The sequence below is a fragment of the Lissotriton helveticus genome, chromosome 3_2 (assembly GCF_964261635.1).
Source record: "Lissotriton helveticus chromosome 3_2, aLisHel1.1, whole genome shotgun sequence".
Taxonomy (NCBI): Eukaryota; Metazoa; Chordata; class Amphibia; order Caudata; family Salamandridae; genus Lissotriton; species Lissotriton helveticus.
The window spans coordinates 404,641,959-404,656,495 of NC_136062.1; the positions used below are offsets into that span (position 1 = coordinate 404,641,959).

General features: G+C 42.9%; 1 protein-coding gene and 7 non-coding genes across 8 annotated transcripts in view; all 8 read left to right on the plus strand.

Annotated features, from left to right (window-relative positions):
* Positions 1 to 14,537, plus strand: part of TRIM44 (tripartite motif containing 44) — a 504,386-nt gene that overhangs the window by 413,966 nt on the left and 75,883 nt on the right. The window lies entirely within an intron of this gene.
* On the plus strand, positions 1,126 to 1,265 carry LOC144826786 (U4 spliceosomal RNA). The gene has a single exon (XR_013609954.1). It is a non-coding gene; the product is annotated as a U4 spliceosomal RNA (small nuclear RNA).
* LOC144826787 (U4 spliceosomal RNA) lies at positions 3,215 to 3,354 on the plus strand. Its single transcript, XR_013609955.1, has one exon. It is a non-coding gene; the product is annotated as a U4 spliceosomal RNA (small nuclear RNA).
* On the plus strand, positions 5,303 to 5,442 carry LOC144826701 (U4 spliceosomal RNA). The gene has a single exon (XR_013609896.1). It is a non-coding gene; the product is annotated as a U4 spliceosomal RNA (small nuclear RNA).
* On the plus strand, positions 7,399 to 7,538 carry LOC144826708 (U4 spliceosomal RNA). Its single transcript, XR_013609903.1, has one exon. It is a non-coding gene; the product is annotated as a U4 spliceosomal RNA (small nuclear RNA).
* Positions 9,492 to 9,631, plus strand: LOC144826702 (U4 spliceosomal RNA). The gene has a single exon (XR_013609897.1). It is a non-coding gene; the product is annotated as a U4 spliceosomal RNA (small nuclear RNA).
* LOC144826788 (U4 spliceosomal RNA) lies at positions 11,588 to 11,727 on the plus strand. The gene has a single exon (XR_013609956.1). It is a non-coding gene; the product is annotated as a U4 spliceosomal RNA (small nuclear RNA).
* On the plus strand, positions 13,683 to 13,822 carry LOC144826703 (U4 spliceosomal RNA). Its single transcript, XR_013609898.1, has one exon. It is a non-coding gene; the product is annotated as a U4 spliceosomal RNA (small nuclear RNA).

Here is a 14,537-nt window from a genome sequence, read left to right on the forward strand (position 1 = left end):
GGAATAAACCCTTCTACTGTTCACTGCTTTGCCTATGAAGCGTCCTCCTTCTACCGATAGAGCTTGAATTGGCGACGAGGATGGGATCCGAACCCACCCGTGCAAGCACAAAGTAGTTATTGTCTAAATACATAGATAATACATGTAATAAAATGACCTACGTATATAATGATTATCATGAAAATATAACACAACATGATTCTTGGTGAAAACTGACTGTAATTTCCCTTCTAGCTGTAAGACAATTGACAACCCTCTGCAGTCTCGGTAGAGAGGCCAAGAATTGAATGTGTCTGAAGAGTGAGTCCTGTTTTGATCCACTGGGGCAGACACATATTGATGGGTAATGACCTGGAGTGGGAGGCCAGCTTTGCTGCTGAGAGCCTCACGCTAGTGGCTCTGATGTGAGTTTAGTGCAGCCAGTGGGCCAAGATGAGCTCGCCTAGTGGACGTATTCAATCATAAATTGTGCGGCAGGAGAGAGTTGGCTAAATTATGTCAAGAGAGTCAGATTATGCAGCACATTCTGTGCAGTATTTAATCCTAATTTGCCATTTTAATGCTTGTTGCTGTAAAAGGGATCCCGACACCGTTCAAACTACAAAGTTATGTTGAGTAGGGAGAGTATATACATTCAGCGGAGCCCGTGGTAAACAAGTTTCCCGGTAAATAGGGATTTTGCGTTGAAAGAAAGAGAAATGTACAGTGTGCAGGCAGCAGAAAACAGCTCAACATGTGGATGTCATGCAATAAAAGGTGTGCCTCTTTCATTCTTTGTGCCACAGTTAGGTATTAGTTCTACTTTTCACTCAGTATCTATGCTTTGTGCTACTTTCTTTACTAAAAGTGCCCTCTTACATATCTGTGATGTCACAGGAATTTTTGCTCAAGCCATTGACCGGGACCTTTGAAAGGAAATGCTAATTAGCATATGTACCCCCAGAATCCTTTGCGCACAATACATCGTGTTTATAAGGCTGACAGGTAATAGAGTATAGTTCAGAGTATTGCTCCTGGTGAGTTGTTGTTACATGTGTCTGAGTGATGTGTGAGGCCGATTTTTCCACACTCTAAGTGTACAAAGTTTCTTTTCCGGTGCGTACCTCGAGTGATTTACCTCTCTTTAGCTTTGCGCAGTGGCAGTATCGTAGCCAATGAGGTCGAACCGAGGCGCGATTATTGCTTATTGAAAACTTTACCCAATACCCCGCTGTGGCGACTTGAAATATAGTCGACATTGCAATTTTTGACAGTCTCTAAGGAGGCTGATTTTACTGTCAAAGAAAGAGAACTGACCGACTGACTAAGAGGGACAACCTCCACTGGATCTGAATTTGGTGATTTAACCACATTATGTTGTTATGGCTTCAATATGGTAATAGTATTCATGAGGGGTGCCTAAAACTCATTAATTTGTGAAATAACCGAAAGTTATGTGTTTTTGTCTGCATGTGGATTCAAAAATCCCACATACAATCCGACACACTTATTGCCAAACCTGAACTAAATCACCTGTACCCAACTAATTACTACAGTAGACATTTATTGGGGTTTGGGGTGTTGTAAGAACCCTAAACAGCCACCTGAAGCTACGCCCCTGTCTAAACGTGCCACTGGTAGCAGTGTGAGCACATTAGAGTGAGAACCCCTTAAACATACCAGTGCCCTCTGTGCACATAAGAGATTAATAGGTTTGTTGGCTGTGTTGTGAGGGCACAGAGGTATTCTTTGGGCGGAGACAACAATAATCCAGCAGGTGCAGTGTCACCGGGGCCCTTTGCAGCGTATTTACGGCTGTGTTTATCTACCCACCCAGAGGACGGGGACCTTAGCGGAAAAATAGGTTCTAATTGTTTGTTGGTTTATGTTTTTATCATTATTTTGTATGTAGGTCTTTTTCTGATATGTATTATCCATGTGTTTAGGCAGTGACTTCTGTGTTTGGTTAGTTCCAGGATTGATGCTGTGTGATGTCATGGTGGTTGGAATGTTTAGCATGAGAGTGCCTCGGGCATTCCAGGCTGGACAGGTTCTTCTGTTCATTCTCTGGTGTGTCCCCTAAGGGACCCGAGTGCTGACTTTATTATCTCGAGGAATAAACCCTTCTACTGTTCACTGCTTTGCCTATGAAGCGTCCTCCTTCTACCGATAGAGCTTGAATTGGCGACGAGGATGGGATCCGAACCCACCCGTGCAAGCACAAAGTAGTTACTGTCTAAATACATAGATAATACATGTAATAAAATGACCTACGTATATAATGATTATCATGAAAATATAACACAACATGATTCTTGGTGAAAACTGACTAACTGTAATTTCCCTTCTAGCTGTAAGACAATTGACAACCCTCTGCAGTCTCGGTAAAGAGGCCAAGAATTGAATGTGTCTGAAGAGTGAGTCCTGTATTGATCCACTGGGGCAGACACATATTGATGGGTAATGACCTGGAGTGAGGAGGCCAGCTTTGCTGCTGAGAGCCTCACGCTAGTGGCTCTGATTTGAGTTTAGTGCAGCCAGTGGGCCAAGATGAGCTCGCCTAGTGGACGTATTCAATCATAAATTGTGCGGCAGGAGAGAGCTGGCTAAATTATGTCAAGAGAGTCAGATTATGCAGCACATTCTGTGCAGTATTTAATCCTAATTTGCCATTTTAATGCTTGTTGCTGTAAAAGGGATCCCGACACCGTTCAAACTACAAAGTTATGTTGAGTAGGGAAAGTATATACATTCAGCGGAGCCCGTGGTAAAAAAGTTTCCCGGTAAATAGGGATTTTGCGTTGAAAGAAAGAGAAGTGTGCAGGCAGCAGAAAACAGCTCAACATGTGGATGTCATGCAATAAAAGGTGTGCCTCTTTCATTCTTTGTGCCACAGTTAGGTATTAGTACTACTTTTCACTCAGTATCTATGCTTTGTGCTACTTTCTTTACTGAAAGTGCCCTCTTACATATCTGTGATGTCACAGGAATTTTTGCTCAAGCGGTGACCGGGACCTATGAAAGGAAATGCTAATTAGCATATGTACCCCCAGAATCCTTTGCGCACAATACATCGTGTTTATAAGGCTGACAGGTAATAGAGTATAGTTCAGAGTATTGCTCCTGGTGAGTTGTTGTTACATGTGTCTGAGTGATGTGTGAGGCCGATTTTTCCACACTCTAAGTGTACTAAGTTTCTTTTCCGGTGCGTACCCCGAGTGATTTACCTCTCTTTAGCTTTGCGCAGTGGCAGTATCGTAGCCAATGAGGTCGAACCGAGGCGCGATTATTGCTTATTGAAAACTTTACCCAATACCCCGCTGTGGCGACTTGAAATATAGTCGACATTGCAATTTTTGACAGTCTCTAAGGAGGCTGATTTTACTGTCAAAGAAAGAGAACTGACCGACTGAATAAGAGGGACAACCTCCACTGGATCTGAATTTGGTGATTTAACCACATTATGTTGTTATGGCTTCAATATGGTAATAGTATTCATGAGGGGTGCCTAAAACTCATTAATTTGTGAAATAACCGAAAGTTATGTGTTTTTGTCTGCATGTGGATTCAAAAATCCCACATACAATCCGACACACTTATTGCCAAACCTGAACTAAATCACCTGTACCCAACTAATTACTACAGTAGACATTTATTGGGGTTTGGGGTGTTGTAAGAACCCAAACAGCCCCCTGAAGCTACGCCCCTGTCTAAACGTGCCACTGGTAGCAGTGTGAGCACATTAGAGTGAGAACCCCTTAAACATACCAGTGCCCTCTGTGCACATAAGAGATTAATAGGTTTGTTGGCTGTGTTGTGAGGGCACAGAGGTATTCTTTGGGCGGAGACAACAATAATCCAGCAGGTGCAGTGTCACCGGGGCCCTTTGCAGCGTATTTACGGCTGTGTTTATCTACCCACCCAGAGGACGGGGACCTTAGCGGAAAAATAGGTTCTAATTGTTTGTTGGTTTATGTTTTTATCATTATTTTGTATGTAGGTCTTTTTCTGATATGTATTATCCATGTGTTTAGGCAGTGACTTCTGTGTTTGGTTAGTTCCAGGATTGATGCTGTGTGATGTCATGGTGGTTGGAATGTTTAGCATGAGAGTGCCTCGGGCATTCCAGGCTGGACAGGTTCTTCTGTTCATTCTCTGGTGTGTCCCCTAAGGGACCCCAGTGCTGACTTTATTATCTCGAGGAATAAACCCTTCTACTGTTCACTGCTATGCCTATGAAGCGTCCTCCTTCTACCGATAGAGCTTGAATTGGCGACGAGGATGGGATCCGAACCCACCCGTGCAAGCACAAAGTAGTTACTGTCTAAATACATAGATAATACATGTAATAAAATGACCTACGTATATAATGATTATCATGAAAATATAACACAACATGATTCTTGGTGAAAACTGACTAACTGTAATTTCCCTTCTAGCTGTAAGACAATTGACAACCCTCTGCAGTCTCGGTAAAGAGGCCAAGAATTGAATGTGTCTGAAGAGTGAGTCCTGTATTGATCCACTGGGGCAGACACATATTGATGGGTAATGACCTGGAGTGAGGAGGCCAGCTTTGCTGCTGAGAGCCTCACGCTAGTGGCTCTGATGTGAGTTTAGTGCAGCCAGTGGGCCAAGATGAGCTCGCCTAGTGGACGTATTCAATCATAAATTGTGCGGCAGGAGAGAGTTGGCTAAATTATGTCAAGAGAGTCAGATTATGCAGCACATTCTGTGCAGTATTTAATCCTAATTTGCCATTTTAATGCTTGTTGCTGTAAAAGGGATCCCGACACCGTTCAAACTACAAAGTTATGTTGAGTAGGGAAAGTATATACATTCAGCGGAGCCCGTGGTAAAAAAGTTTCCCGGTAAATAGGGATTTTGCGTTGAAAGAAAGAGAAGTGTGCAGGCAGAAGAAAACAGCTCAACATGTGGATGTCATGCAATAAAAGGTGTGCCTCTTTCATTCTTTGTGCCACAGTTAGGTATTAGTACTACTTTTCACTCAGTATCTATGCTTTGTGCTACTTTCTTTACTGAAAGTGCCCTCTTACATATCTGTGATGTCACAGGAATTTTTGCTCAAGCGGTGACCGGGACCTATGAAAGGAAATGCTAATTAGCATATGTACCCCCAGAATCCTTTGCGCACAATACATCGTGTTTATAAGGCTGACAGGTAATAGAGTATAGTTCAGAGTATTGCTCCTGGTGAGTTGTTGTTACATGTGTCTGAGTGATGTGTGAGGCCGATTTTTCCACACTCTAAGTGTACTAAGTTTCTTTTCCGGTGCGTACCCCGAGTGATTTACCTCTCTTTAGCTTTGCGCAGTGGCAGTATCGTAGCCAATGAGGTCGAACTGAGGCGCGATTATTGCTTATTGAAAACTTTACCCAATACCCCGCTGTGGCGACTTGAAATATAGTCGACATTGCAATTTTTGACAGTCTCTAAGGAGGCTGATTTTACTGTCAAAGAAAGAGAACTGACCGACTGAATAAGAGGGACAACCTCCACTGGATGTGAATTTGGTGATTTAACCACATTATGTTGTTATGGCTTCAATATGGTAATAGTATTCATGAGGGGTGCCTAAAACTCATTAATTTGTGAAATAACCGAAAGTTATGTGTTTTTGTCTGCATGTGGATTCAAAAATCCCACATACAATCCGACACACTTATTGCCAAACCTGAACTAAATCACCTGTACCCAACTAATTACTACAGTAGACATTTATTGGGGTTTGGGGTGTTGTAAGAACCCTAAACAGCCACCTGAAGCTACGCCCCTGTCTAAACGTGCCACTGGTAGCAGTGTGAGCACATTAGAGTGAGAACCCCTTAAACATACCAGTGCCCTCTGTGCACATAAGAGATTAATAGGTTTGTTGGCTGTGTTGTGAGGGCACAGAGGTATTCTTTGGGCGGAGACAACAATAATCCAGCAGGTGCAGTGTCACCGGGGCCCTTTGCAGCGTATTTACGGCTGTGTTTATCTACCCACCCAGAGGACGGGGACCTTAGCGGAAAAATAGGTTCTAATTGTTTGTTGGTTTATGTTTTTATCATTATTTTGTATGTAGGTCTTTTTCTGATATGTATTATCCATGTGTTTAGGCAGTGACTTCTGTGTTTGGTTAGTTCCAGGATTGATGCTGTGTGATGTCATGGTGGTTGGAATGTTTAGCATGAGAGTGCCTCGGGCATTCCAGGCTGGACAGGTTATTCTGTTCATTCTCTGGTGTGTCCCCTAAGGGACCCGAGTGCTGACTTTATTATCTCGAGGAATAAACCCTTCTACTGTTCACTGCTATGCCTATGAAGCGTCCTCCTTCTACCGATAGAGCTTGAATTGGCGACGAGGATGGGATCCGAACCCACCCGTGCAAGCACAAAGTAGTTACTGTCTAAATACATAGATAATACATGTAATAAAATGACCTACGTATATAATGATTATCATGAAAATATAACACAACATGATTCTTGGTGAAAACTGACTAACTGTAATTTCCCTTCTAGCTGTAAGACAATTGACAACCCTCTGCAGTCTCGGTAGAGAGGCCAAGAATTGAATGTGTCTGAAGAGTGAGTCCTGTTTTGATCCACTGGGGCAGACACATATTGATGGGTAATGACCTGGAGTGAGGAGGCCAGCTTTGCTGCTGAGAGCCTCACGCTAGTGGCTCTGATGTGAGTTTAGTGCAGCCAGTGGGCCAAGATGAGCTCGCCTAGTGGACGTATTCAATCATAAATTGTGCGGCAGGAGAGAGTTGGCTAAATTATGTCAAGAGAGTCAGATTATGCAGCACATTCTGTGCAGTATTTAATCCTAATTTGCCATTTTAATGCTTGTTGCTGTAAAAGGGATCCCGACACCGTTCAAACTACAAAGTTATGTTGAGTAGGGAAAGTAAATACATTCAGCGGAGCCCGTGGAAAACAAGTTTCCCGGTAAATAGGGATTTTGCGTTGAAAGAAAGAGAAATGTACAGTGTGCAGGCAGCAGAAAACAGCTCAACATGTGGATGTCATGCAATAAAAGGTGTGCCTCTTTCATTCTTTGTGCCACAGTTAGGTATTAGTACTACTTTTCACTCAGTATCTATGCTTTGTGCTACTTTCTTTACTCAAAGTGCCCTCTTACATATCTGTGATGTCACAGGAATTTTTGCTCAAGCGGTGACCGGGACCTTTGAAAGGAAATGCTAATTAGCATATGTACCCCCAGAATCCTTTGCGCACAATACATCGTGTTTATAAGGCTGACAGGTAATAGAGTATAGTTCAGAGTATTGCTCCTGGTGAGTTGTTGTTACATGTGTCTGAGTGATGTGTGAGGCCGATTTTTCCACACTCTAAGTGTACTAAGTTTCTTTTCCGGTGCGTACCCCGAATGATTTACCTCTCTTTAGCTTTGCGCAGTGGCAGTATCGTAGCCAATGAAGTCGAACCGAGGCGCGATTATTGCTTATTGAAAACTTTACCCAATACCCCGCTGTGGCGACTTGAAATATAATCGACATTGCAATTTTTGACAGTCTCTAAGGAGGCTGATTTTACTGTCAAAGAAAGAGAACTGACCGACTGACTAAGAGGGACAACCTCCACTGGATCTGAATTTGGTGATTTAACCACATTATGTTGTTATGGCTTCAATATGGTAATAGTATTCATGAGGGGTGCCTAAAACTCATTAATTTGTGAAATAACCGAAAGTTATGTGTTTTTGTCTGCATGTGGATTCAAAAATCCCACATACAATCCGACACACTTATTGCCAAACCTGAACTAAATCACCTGTACCCAACTAATTACTACAGTAGACATTTATTGGGGTTTGGGGTGTTGTAAGAACCCAAACAGCCCCCTGAAGCTACGCCCCTGTCTAAACGTGCCACTGGTAGCAGTGTGAGCACATTAGAGTGAGAACCCCTTAAACATACCAGTGCCCTCTGTGCACATAAGAGATTAATAGGTTTGTTGGCTGTGTTGTGAGGGCACAGAGGTATTCTTTGGGCGGAGACAACAATAATCCAGCAGGTGCAGTGTCACCGGGGCCCTTTGCAGCGTATTTACAGCTGTGTTTATCTACCCACCCAGAGGACGGGGACCTTAGCGGAAAAATAGGTTCTAATTATTTGTTGGTTTATGTTTTTATCATTATTTTGTATGTAGGTCTTTTTCTGATATGTATTATCCATGTGTTTAGGCAGTGACTTCTGTGTTTGGTTAGTTCCGGGATTAATGCTGTGTGATGTCATGGTGGTTGGAATGTTTAGCATGAGAGTGCCTCGGGCATTCCAGGCTGGACAGGTTCCTCTGTTCATTCTCTGCTGTGTCCCCTAAGTGACCCGAGTGCTGACTTTATTATCTCGAGGAATAAACCCTTCTACTGTTCACTGCTATGCCTATGAAGCGTCCTCCTTCTACCGATAGAGCTTGAATTGGCGACGAGGATGGGATCCGAACCCACCCGTGCAAGCACAAAGTAGTTATTGTCTAAATACATAGATAATACATGTAATAAAATTACCTACGTATATAATGATTATCATGAAAAATAACACAACATGATTCTTGGTGAAAACTGACTAACTGTAATTTCCCTTCTAGCTGTAAGACAATTGACTACCCTCTGCAGTCTCGGTAGAGAGGCCAAGAATTGAATGTGTCTGAAGAGTGAGTCCTGTTTTGATCCACTTGGGCAGACACATATTGATGGGTAATGACCTGGAGTGGGAGGCCAGCTTTGCTGCTGAGAGCCTCACGCTATTGGCTCTGGTGTGAGTTTAGTGCAGCCAGTGGGCCAAGATGAGCTCGCCTAGTGGACGTATTCAATCATAAATTGTGCGGCAGGAGAGAGTTGGCTAAATTATGTCAAGAGAGTCCGATTATGCAGCACATTCTGTGCAGTATTTAATCCTAATTTGCCATTTTAATGCTTGTTGCTGTAAAAGGGATCCCGACACCGTTCAAACTACAAAGTTATGTTGAGTAGGGAAAGTATATACATTCAGCGGAGCCCGTGGTAAACAAGTTTCCCGGTAAATAGGGATTTTGCGTTGAAAGAAAGAGAAATGTACAGTGTGCAGGCAGCAGAAAACAGCTCAACATGTGGATGTCATGCAATAAAAGGTGTGCCTCTTTCATTCTTTGTGCCACAGTTAGGTATTAGTACTACTTTTCACTCAGTATCTATGCTTTGTGCTACTTTCTTTACTGAAAGTGCCCTCTTACATATCTGTGATGTCACAGGAATTTTTGCTCAAGCGGTGACCGGGACCTATGAAAGGAAATGCTAATTAGCATATGTACCCCCAGAATCCTTTGCGCACAATACATCGTGTTTATAAGGCTGACAGGTAATAGAGTATAGTTCAGAGTATTGCTCCTGGTGAGTTGTTGTTACATGTGTCTGAGTGATGTGTGAGGCCGATTTTTCCACACTCTAAGTGTACTAAGTTTCTTTTCCGGTGCGTACCCCGAGTGATTTACCTCTCTTTAGCTTTGCGCAGTGGCAGTATCGTAGCCAATGAGGTCGAACTGAGGCGCGATTATTGCTTATTGAAAACTTTACCCAATACCCCGCTGTGGCGACTTGAAATATAGTCGACATTGCAATTTTTGACAGTCTCTAAGGAGGCTGATTTTACTGTCAAAGAAAGAGAACTGACCGACTGAATAAGAGGGACAACCTCCACTGGATGTGAATTTGGTGATTTAACCACATTATGTTGTTATGGCTTCAATATGGTAATAGTATTCATGAGGGGTGCCTAAAACTCATTAATTTGTGAAATAACCGAAAGTTATGTGTTTTTGTCTGCATGTGGATTCAAAAATCCCACATACAATCCGACACACTTATTGCCAAACCTGAACTAAATCACCTGTACCCAACTAATTACTACAGTAGACATTTATTGGGGTTTGGGGTGTTGTAAGAACCCTAAACAGCCACCTGAAGCTACGCCCCTGTCTAAACGTGCCACTGGTAGCAGTGTGAGCACATTAGAGTGAGAACCCCTTAAACATACCAGTGCCCTCTGTGCACATAAGAGATTAATAGGTTTGTTGGCTGTGTTGTGAGGGCACAGAGGTATTCTTTGGGCGGAGACAACAATAATCCAGCAGGTGCAGTGTCACCGGGGCCCTTTGCAGCGTATTTACGGCTGTGTTTATCTACCCACCCAGAGGACGGGGACCTTAGCGGAAAAATAGGTTCTAATTGTTTGTTGGTTTATGTTTTTATCATTATTTTGTATGTAGGTCTTTTTCTGATATGTATTATCCATGTGTTTAGGCAGTGACTTCTGTGTTTGGTTAGTTCCAGGATTGATGCTGTGTGATGTCATGGTGGTTGGAATGTTTAGCATGAGAGTGCCTCGGGCATTCCAGGCTGGACAGGTTATTCTGTTCATTCTCTGGTGTGTCCCCTAAGGGACCCGAGTGCTGACTTTATTATCTCGAGGAATAAACCCTTCTACTGTTCACTGCTATGCCTATGAAGCGTCCTCCTTCTACCGATAGAGCTTGAATTGGCGACGAGGATGGGATCCGAACCCACCCGTGCAAGCACAAAGTAGTTACTGTCTAAATACATAGATAATACATGTAATAAAATGACCTACGTATATAATGATTATCATGAAAATATAACACAACATGATTCTTGGTGAAAACTGACTAACTGTAATTTCCCTTCTAGCTGTAAGACAATTGACAACCCTCTGCAGTCTCGGTAGAGAGGCCAAGAATTGAATGTGTCTGAAGAGTGAGTCCTGTTTTGATCCACTGGGGCAGACACATATTGATGGGTAATGACCTGGAGTGAGGAGGCCAGCTTTGCTGCTGAGAGCCTCACGCTAGTGGCTCTGATGTGAGTTTAGTGCAGCCAGTGGGCCAAGATGAGCTCGCCTAGTGGACGTATTCAATCATAAATTGTGCGGCAGGAGAGAGTTGGCTAAATTATGTCAAGAGAGTCAGATTATGCAGCACATTCTGTGCAGTATTTAATCCTAATTTGCCATTTTAATGCTTGTTGCTGTAAAAGGGATCCCGACACCGTTCAAACTACAAAGTTATGTTGAGTAGGGAAAGTAAATACATTCAGCGGAGCCCGTGGAAAACAAGTTTCCCGGTAAATAGGGATTTTGCGTTGAAAGAAAGAGAAATGTACAGTGTGCAGGCAGCAGAAAACAGCTCAACATGTGGATGTCATGCAATAAAAGGTGTGCCTCTTTCATTCTTTGTGCCACAGTTAGGTATTAGTACTACTTTTCACTCAGTATCTATGCTTTGTGCTACTTTCTTTACTCAAAGTGCCCTCTTACATATCTGTGATGTCACAGGAATTTTTGCTCAAGCGGTGACCGGGACCTTTGAAAGGAAATGCTAATTAGCATATGTATCCCCAGAATCCTTTGCGCACAATACATCGTGTTTATAAGGCTGACAGGTAATAGAGTATAGTTCAGAGTATTGCTCCTGGTGAGTTGTTGTTACATGTGTCTGAGTGATGTGTGAGGCCGATTTTTCCACACTCTAAGTGTACTAAGTTTCTTTTCCGGTGCGTACCCCGAGTGATTTACCTCTCTTTAGCTTTGCGCAGTGGCAGTATCGTAGCCAATGAGGTCGAACCGAGGCGCGATTATTGCTTATTGAAAACTTTACCCAATACCCCGCTGTGGCGACTTGAAATATAGTCGACATTGCAATTTTTGACAGTCTCTAAGGAGGCTGATTTTACTGTCAAAGAAAGAGAACTGACCGACTGAATAAGAGGGACAACCTCCACTGGATCTGAATTTGGTGATTTAACCACATTATGTTGTTATGGCTTCAATATGGTAATAGTATTCATGAGGGGTGCCTAAAACTCATTAATTTGTGAAATAACCGAAAGTTATGTGTTTTTGTCTGCATGTGGATTCAAAAATCCCACATACAATCCGACACACTTATTGCCAAACCTGAACTAAATCACCTGTACCCAACTAATTACTACAGTAGACATTTATTGGGGTTTGGGGTGTTGTAAGAACCCAAACAGCCCCCTGAAGCTACGCCCCTGTCTAAACGTGCCACTGGTAGCAGTGTGAGCACATTAGAGTGCGAACCCCTTAAACATACCAGTGCCCTCTGTGCACATAAGAGATTAATAGGTTTGTTGGCTGTGTTGTGAGGGCACAGAGGTATTCTTTGGGCGGAGACAACAATAATCCAGCAGGTGCAGTGTCACCGGGGCCCTTTGCAGCGTATTTACGGCTGTGTTTATCTACCCACCCAGAGGACGGGGACCTTAGCGGAAAAATAGGTTCTAATTGTTTGTTGGTTTATGTTTTTATCATTATTTTGTATGTAGGTCTTTTTCTGATATGTATTATCCATGTGTTTAGGCAGTGACTTCTGTGTTTGGTTAGTTCCAGGATTGATGCTGTGTGATGTCATGGTGGTTGGAATGTTTAGCATGAGAGTGCCTCGGGCATTCCAGGCTGGACAGGTTATTCTGTTCATTCTCTGGTGTGTCCCCTAAGGGACCCGAGTGCTGACTTTATTATCTCGAGGAATAAACCCTTCTACTGTTCACTGCTATGCCTATGAAGCGTCCTCCTTCTACCGATAGAGCTTGAATTGGCGACGAGGATGGGATCCGAACCCACCCGTGCAAGCACAAAGTAGTTACTGTCTAAATACATAGATAATACATGTAATAAAATGACCTACGTATATAATGATTATCATGAAAATATAACACAACATGATTCTTGGTGAAAACTGACTAACTGTAATTTCCCTTCTAGCTGTAAGACAATTGACAACCCTCTGCAGTCTCGGTAGAGAGGCCAAGAATTGAATGTGTCTGAAGAGTGAGTCCTGTTTTGATCCACTGGGGCAGACACATATTGATGGGTAATGACCTGGAGTGAGGAGGCCAGCTTTGCTGCTGAGAGCCTCACGCTAGTGGCTCTGATGTGAGTTTAGTGCAGCCAGTGGGCCAAGATGAGCTCGCCTAGTGGACGTATTCAATCATAAATTGTGCGGCAGGAGAGAGTTGGCTAAATTATGTCAAGAGAGTCAGATTATGCAGCACATTCTGTGCAGTATTTAATCCTAATTTGCCATTTTAATGCTTGTTGCTGTAAAAGGGATCCCGACACCGTTCAAACTACAAAGTTATGTTGAGTAGGGAAAGTAAATACATTCAGCGGAGCCCGTGGAAAACAAGTTTCCCGGTAAATAGGGATTTTGCGTTGAAAGAAAGAGAAATGTACAGTGTGCAGGCAGCAGAAAACAGCTCAACATGTGGATGTCATGCAATAAAAGGTGTGCCTCTTTCATTCTTTGTGCCACAGTTAGGTATTAGTACTACTTTTCACTCAGTATCTATGCTTTGTGCTACTTTCTTTACTCAAAGTGCCCTCTTACATATCTGTGATGTCACAGGAATTTTTGCTCAAGCGGTGACCGGGACCTTTGAAAGGAAATGCTAATTAGCATATGTACCCCCAGAATCCTTTGCGCACAATACATCGTGTTTATAAGGCTGACAGGTAATAGAGTATAGTTCAGAGTATTGCTCCTGGTGAGTTGTTGTTACATGTGTCTGAGTGATGTGTGAGGCCGATTTTTCCACACTCTAAGTGTACTAAGTTTCTTTTCCGGTGCGTACCCCGAATGATTTACCTCTCTTTAGCTTTGCGCAGTGGCAGTATCGTAGCCAATGAGGTCGAACCGAGGCGCGATTATTGCTTATTGAAAACTTTACCCAATACCCCGCTGTGGCGACTTGAAATATAATCGACATTGCAATTTTTGACAGTCTCTAAGGAGGCTGATTTTACTGTCAAAGAAAGAGAACTGACCGACTGACTAAGAGGGACAACCTCCACTGGATCTGAATTTGGTGATTTAACCACATTATGTTGTTATGGCTTCAATATGGTAATAGTATTCATGAGGGGTGCCTAAAACTCATTAATTTGTGAAATAACCGAAAGTTATGTGTTTTTGTCTGCATGTGGATTCAAAAATCCCACATACAATCCGACACACTTATTGCCAAACCTGAACTAAATCACCTGTACCCAACTAATTACTACAGTAGACATTTATTGGGGTTTGGGGTGTTGTAAGAACCCAAACAGCCCCCTGAAGCTACGCCCCTGTCTAAACGTGCCACTGGTAGCAGTGTGAGCACATTAGAGTGAGAACCCCTTAAACATACCAGTGCCCTCTGTGCACATAAGAGATTAATAGGTTTGTTGGCTGTGTTGTGAGGGCACAGAGGTATTCTTTGGGCGGAGACAACAATAATCCAGCAGGTGCAGTGTCACCGGGGCCCTTTGCAGCGTATTTACGGCTGTGTTTATCTACCCACCCAGAGGACGGGGACCTTAGCGGAAAAATAGGTTCTAATTGTTTGTTGGTTTATGTTTTTATCATTATTTTGTATGTAGGTCTTTTTCTGATATGTATTATCCATGTGTTTAGGCAGTGACTTCTGTGTTTGGTTAGTTCCAGGATTGATGCTGTGTGATGTCATGGTG